The sequence below is a fragment of the Panthera onca genome, chromosome E2 (assembly GCF_046562875.1).
Source record: "Panthera onca isolate mPanOnc1 chromosome E2, mPanOnc1 haplotype 2, whole genome shotgun sequence".
NCBI lineage: Eukaryota > Metazoa > Chordata > Mammalia > Carnivora > Felidae > Panthera > Panthera onca.
Genome location: NC_138353.1, coordinates 1,237,361 through 1,244,474, shown reverse-complemented (window position 1 = coordinate 1,244,474; position 7,114 = coordinate 1,237,361). Strand labels below are relative to the sequence as shown.

The 7,114-nt window shown below is 43.4% G+C and overlaps 1 pseudogene; it reads left to right on the top strand.

The window, feature by feature from the left end:
* Window positions 1-580: 580 nt before the first annotated feature.
* Window positions 581-5,185, top strand: LOC144614664 (vomeronasal type-1 receptor 1-like; annotated as a pseudogene).
* The last annotated feature ends 1,929 nt before the right edge of the window (window positions 5,186-7,114 follow it).

Sequence of the window (7,114 nt, the reverse complement as noted above, 5' to 3'; positions counted from 1 at the left end):
GTGGAGGTGTGCGAGTGAGTCATGTGGATTGCTGGGGGTGGCTGTGGGTCAGTTGAAGGGCTCTTCGGACAACGCATCCCCAGCAGCTCATGGGAGGGCCTGTTAATGAAGTCCAGGCTCAGTAAGGTCCCTGTCCCTCTTATACGTTCTGTCCTGACCCCGTGACCACTCTTCTCCCAACCTCTCACCACCCTCCAGTAGTGTGACTCCTAGCTCAGTCCTCCGGATGGGATGAGAGACAGATGGGCCTCTTTGGCAGCATTCTGCTCAGCTGTGGAAGCCAGGCACTCACGCATGTGCTCTCACTTCCCCCCATGGGAGAAATAAGGACCGAGAAGGGCTCTCTTGGCACTCAGCTGTGCCACCTGTGGGGAGGAGTGACACAGATTCAGCCAGTGTTCCTCTTACCCTATCCAGTGACTCCAATGCCAGATTTTCTTTTTTGGCTCCAATAGTGTGCTAGAACTTCTTCACTGGACCCCTGGACTTTTACAAAAGCTATCTCCTCCACATGTGGTTGTATAAATCAGTGTTCTCCAGGGGTTCCCAGACCATAGCCAAGAGGGAATGAAGCCAGTTCATGGGCTACTTCAGGGTCCACAGTGAGACCGAGGTCTGTAAGCCCAGTGCACCAGTGGGCGAGACTCTGGTTCCCTTGGTGTATAGTGCTGGTGATGGAATCAAAGCTGAACAGGGCCGTAGCTGCGTCTCCAAAGCTACAAAGCTGTTTCTGGCTCTGTCTCCAGGACCATCGTTGATAAGTCAATTGCCCATGTGGGGCTGTCTCCTCTAAATGGCTCTCCTCATTCCTGGACTGCACTGGATTTCTCAGTCTCCTATCTCAATCCTATAGTTCCCACAAAGACACTTTTTTTCCATGGATGACCACCAAATTGTTGAGGGGGCAGGTAGATACGAGGTAGGGATGTCTCATTCTGCCATCCTGCTGACGTCACTTGCTCCCTTACATTTATTTGACATTCTCATCCATGAGAAGCTAAAAGAATGCTGGCTCGGGGCGCCTGCGTGGCTCAGTTGGTTAAGCATCCAACTTCGTCTCGGGTCATGATCTCGCAGTTCGTGAGTTCAAGCCCTACATCAGGCTCTGCACTGGTGTTGCAGACCCTGTTTGGGATTCTCTCTCTCTGCCCCTTCCCCACTTGAGCTCTCTCTGTCTCTCTTAAAATAAACAAATAAAATTTAAAAAAGAATGTTGGCTTATTGTTTCATTAAGCTTTATATTTTAGAGCAGTTTCAGATTTACAGCAAAATTGACAGGAAGGTACAGACGTGTCCATTATACAGCCCCCTCACACACACACACATCTGCACAGACCCCCCACAGTCAAAATCCTGTCCCAGAATGGTACTTTTGTTACAACAGATAAACCTACATTGACACATCATTACTAACAAAATCCAACAGCTTACATTAGGGTTCTTTTTCTTCCCGGATGCCTTTCAGCATTGACTTCTGACAACTTCATTATAGTGTGTTTTGGAGATGTTCTTTTTGCGTTGAGATGGTGAAGTGATCTATTACCTTTGTGACTGTGTCTATCTAGTTCTTTCCTGAGGTTTGGGAAGTTGTCAGCTATTATTTCTTTAAATAACCTCTCTGTCCCCTATTCCTTCTGTTCTCCTTCTGGTATACTCATTATTTTTATGTTGGCTCTCCTAATGGAGCCTGATAGCTCTCAAATGGTTTCTTTGCCTTTTAAAAAATCTTAGAACTTGAATAATTCCAACAGTTCCATCTTCTAGATTGCTTATTCTCACTAAAATGAACTATTGGGACTTCATCAAAATAAAAAGCTTTTGCACAGAGAAGGAAACAATCAGCAAAACAAAAGGCAACCGACAGAATGGGAGAAGATATTTGCAAACAACGTATCAGATAAAGCGTTAGTATCCAAAATCTATAAAGAACTTATCAAACTCCACACCCAAAAAAACAAGTAATCCAGTGAAGAAATGGGCTAAAGACATGAATAGACACTTCTCCAAAGAAGACATCCAGATGGCCAACCGACACATGAAAAAAATGCTCAACATCACTCATCATCAGGGAAATACAAATCAAAACCACACTGAGATACCACCTCACGCCCGTCAGAATGGCTAACATTAACAATCCAGGAAACAACAGATGTTTGCAAGGATGCAGAGAGAGCGGATCTCTTTTGAGCTGCTGGTGGGAATGCAAATTGGTGCAGCCACTCTGCAAAACAGTATGGAGGTTCCTCAAAAAATTAAAAATAGAACTACCTTACGACCCAGTAATTGTACTACTAGGTATTTATCCAAAGAACATAGGTGTGTTGTTTCGAAGGGGCACATGCACCCCAAAGTTTATAGCAGCACTATCAACAATAGCCGAAGTATGGAAAGAGTCCCAATGTCCATCGATGGATGAATGGATAAAGAAGATGTGGTGTCTATATGCAATGGATTATTACTCGGCGATCAAAAAGAATGAAGTCTTGCCATTTGCAACTACGTGGATGGAACCGGAGGGTATGATGCTTAGCGAAATTAGTCAGAGAAAGACAAATATCATATGACTTCACTCATATGATGACTTTAAGACACAGAACAGATGAACACAAGGGAAGGGAAGCAAAAATAATATAAAAACAGGGAGGGGCACTAAACATAAGAGACTCTTAAATATGGAGAACAAACAAGGTTACTGGAGGGATTGTGGGAGGGGGGATGGGCTAAATGGGTAAGGGGAATTAAGGAATCTACTGAAATCATTGTTGCACTATATGCTAACTAACTTGGATGTAAATTAGAAAAATAAATTAAATTAAAAAATAGATTGCTTATTCTCTCTTCCTGCTGATCGGATCTTTTCAAATGCATTCTTCATCTCATGTATTGAGTTCTTGAGCTCCAGAATTTGTTTGGTCCTTTTTTTTTTTTTTTTTCTTTAGAATTTCAGTATATTTGGCAAAATACTCCTTTTGCTTAATTTTTTTTTCCCAGAGTTCATTGAATTTCCTTTCCGAGCTCACTGAATTTTCTTCATAACAGCTATTTTGTATTCTCTATCAGTCAGATCCCAATTTCTGTGACTTTGACTTTTGGTTACTGGAGAATTGTCATTTTCTTTTTGTGATACCATATTGTATCACAGATACAATTACTGTGATTTTTCATAGTATGTGATAAAATGTGCCTTTGCCACTGCATTCGAAGTAGCAAACACGTTCATCACAAGTAAAGTTTTGTTTCCTTTGATTTAACAGTTCAACAGGTTGGTAATTAGAGGCCTTTCTTTTGTTTTCCAGCAGGTGACGATATAACACAAGTTTTTGGTTTCTCCTAACTGAGCTGCCACTGGGCTATACAGTAGACCCTTGAACCATTCTGGGGGTGGGTGTTAGGGGTCCTGACCCCCACTCAAAGATTCACTTATAACTTTGAACTCCCCCAAAACTTAACTTTTCTGATAGCCTACTGTGAGCCAGAAGACTTACTGGTAACACAAACAGCTGATTAACACATATTCTGTATGTTTTAAGTATTATATACCCTATTCTTATAATAAAGTAAACTAGAGAAAAGAGGTTATTAAGATCATAAGGAAATACTGTATGGTATTTATCGAAAACATTCTGCACAGAAATGGATCCATGCATTTCAAACCTGTATTGTTGAAGGGTCAGTTGTATTTGGTAGTGTGCCCTTTTCCATCCTCCATCCACTGTGCCGGAGGGGTCACAGGCACTGCCACTGGTCCTGGAACATGCCTGGATCACGGGCACCAGCAACACTACTCCCCCGTTTCTGCTGCCTCCCTGAAGTCCAGCCCACCCACCTTCAAATGTACAGATGTGTGAATCTGTCTGGCATGCTGCTGTGCCATGCCGGGGAATCTTGAGTTATGGGTGAACAACTGGTTGTCAATTAAAGGGGAAAGACACGGGAATGGCTAATGCTTCTGTGATGCCAACTCATCCCCCAATTTTCTTTTTTAGTCTCTAGGTTCCTCTGAGTCAAATAAGAACAACCTCTGACATCTCTAAATTGATGAAATGGTTTCTAGTAATATAGGTTTGGCTCTTACTTTCCTCACTCAGAATGGAGCTGGGATCCTTGGAAATTCTTTGCTCCCTTGTCTTTATACTTTGCTCACTGGGCGCATGTTGAGACCCACAGACTTGATTTGTTTGTTTGTTTTTTAATGTTTATTCATTTTTGAGAGAGAGGGAGCATGAGTGGGGAAGGGGCAAACTGAGAGAGAGGGGGGCAGAGTATCTGAAGAGAGTTCTGCGCTGACAGCAGCGAGCCTGATGTGAGGAACAAACTCACGAACCATGAGATCATGACCTGAGCTGAAGTTGGACACTCAACCGACTGAGCCACCCAAGTGCCCTGCCCCAGTCTTGATTCTTATTCAGCTGGTCTTAGCCACAAATTTGGTTCTTTTCTCTAAAGGGATCCCTCAGACAGTGGCAGAGTTTGGATGGAAAAATTTCCTGAGTGATGTTGGATGTAAACTTATTTTCTATTCTACAGAGTGGGTACAGGGTTTCCCCTCAGTACTGCCTGCCTCCTCAGTTGTTTCCTGGCCACTGAGCTGTGCCCCAGTATCTCTAGATGGATGGAGCTCAGAAGGAGATCCCCAAAGTGCATCGACTTCTGCTGTTTCCTCTACCGGATCTTGAATCTCAGGTTAAATACTTTTGTTGCTATGAATGTTACTGTCCCAAAGAAAAACAAAAACATGAGTGTGGAGAATATTTAGGGATACTGAGTGTCACCATTCCAGAGAGGTTTATAGCATCACTGCCCACAGTTACATTCTCCGGACGTACTATGTTTGGGCCTCATGGTGTGGACCAGCAGCTCCATGGTCCGCGTCCTGCACAGGCACAAGCAGAGAGTCCAACACATTCACAGCCTTTCTTCCAAAACTTCCCATGAGGTTAGAGCCGCACGTCCTATCCTGGTCCTGGTGAGCTCCTTTGTCTCATTTTACTGTCTGTCTTCCCTTCTGACACATTCATTGGCCCTGATCGTAAATCCAAGCCGGTGGCTGTTGCCCATTTCTGTTCTGGTGTCTCCAAGATCCCCAGCGTTCAGCCCCTTTGTGCTCACCACTAGTGACACGCGTGCCTCTCGGTTCTGCTTTGCCTGCTTGGCAAGGAAAACCGTTCTGGTTAGACGCCTATAGGTTTTCTAAGCTCCGCATTTGGATCCATTGTCCATCATTTACAAAAATATTTCCAGTGAAACCTAGGTACCTAAAATCAGGCTACAAGTCTGTTATTCTGTGACAAATGAGAGCAATTAGTGGGGCGCCTGGGTGGTCAGTTGGTGAAGCGTCTGATTCTTGATTTGGGCCCAGGTTGTGATCTCACATGTGTGAGATCGAGCTCTGCAATGACAGCTCGGAGCCTGCTTGGGTTTCTCTCTCTCCCTCTGTCTCTTCCCCTCCCAAAATAAATAAATAAACCTAAAAAAAAAAAAGAGAGAGAGAGCAATTAGGGGTGCCTGGGTGGTTCAGTTGGTGAAGCCTCTGCCTCTTGATTTTGGCTCAGGTCATGATCTCATAATTTGTGGGATTGAGCCCCGCGCCCAGCTCTGCACTCACAGTGCAGGGCCTGCTTGGGATTCTCTCTCTCCCTCTCTCTCTGGCCCTTCCCCACTTCTACACTCTCTCTCTTTCAAAAATAAATAAATAAATAAACACTAAAAATAGAAGAGCAGTTATATTCATGCCATCTACAACTCAGAGTAGAGCCATCAATGAAATCATCTACACCAGTCGATCTCACTGTGCTATTGTATTCAGTATGGGAGCTTTGGATATATTTGAGATCATGTAAAGTATGATTTATTTATTTCACATAACCATAAATTTATTTATTTCACTGCAAATTCTTGCAAATTTTGGTGGGAAGAGTTGAGTTCCATTGTGTATTTGTTTTCCTTTTTTTTCCCCGTGTTGTTACCTGAAAAAATTATGACTTTTTTTACCCCAAGTGGAGTCTAGCTGTTCCAGCAGATGGAAGATTGCCTGAACTGATGCCTGCATTGGAAGTCGTGTAGAGTCCTCAAGGAACTGGAGAGATCCAATGTTTTAGGGGTACTGATAGTGAGGGGAAAGAGGCAGGGGCACAGTCGGGCCTGTAGCTCCATCAGATGCCGTGGTAGGGTGAAGACCTGGAAAGTGCATCCTAAGAAATAGCAGGCCAGTGTCTGGATTCGGTCAAGCGGGTGACACAGTGTGTTCTGCTTATTGTACGTGACTCACACAGTCAACTGGAGTAAATTAAAGTCTTTTATAAAAATGGGACGCCTGGGTGGCTCAGTCAGTTAAGCGTCTGACTCTTGGTTTCAGCTCCGGACATGATCTCATGGTTCATGAGTTCAAGCCCCGTGTCAGACTCTGAGCTGATGGTGTGGAACCTGCTTGGGATTCTCTCTCTCTCTCTCTGTCCCTCCCACGCGCTCTCTCTCTGTCTCAAAATAAATAAACTTAAAAAAGTTATTTTATAAAAAGTCATATTTTCCAAACATTCAAATTCAAAGTCAAATGCTTTCATATTAAGTACAGTTTGAAAATGCTATATTTTCATTTTGTGATGGTGAGCTTAGATGAACTTTCATATATTTATTCCTGATCTTATACACTGAAGGGCAAAACATCGAATGCACTTAAATTTCATTTTCCTTTCATCCTTTACTTGTAGAACCACAGTAAAAGCTGGTCTTTGCCTGGTTACTAATTGTATTCTAGTCCAGGCTTTCTTCACTTTGGCATAGTTAAGCAGTCAAGTGGTGTCCAAGCAGTATGCTAGTTTGGCCACTCTGCCATAGATGTCACCAGTAAAAAAGCAACAAAGCACATGAATTTAGACTTCATTACTTTCATAGACTGCATAAGCAAGGCCAGCATGTTGTCAGTTTCCCGTGACCCTTATGTCACAAGATGACACCCGATCAAAGGGACCAGATGATGGTGGTCTGATGAACAAATGAGCGATGGGGACAGTCTGTCATTGAGGAGCCTTTTCTATACTTAAAGTATTTCCAACTGCAGCTGTACAATAAAAGAAGGAAACCAGGCAGGCAGAAGAGGGGCTGTTCCATGACCAGT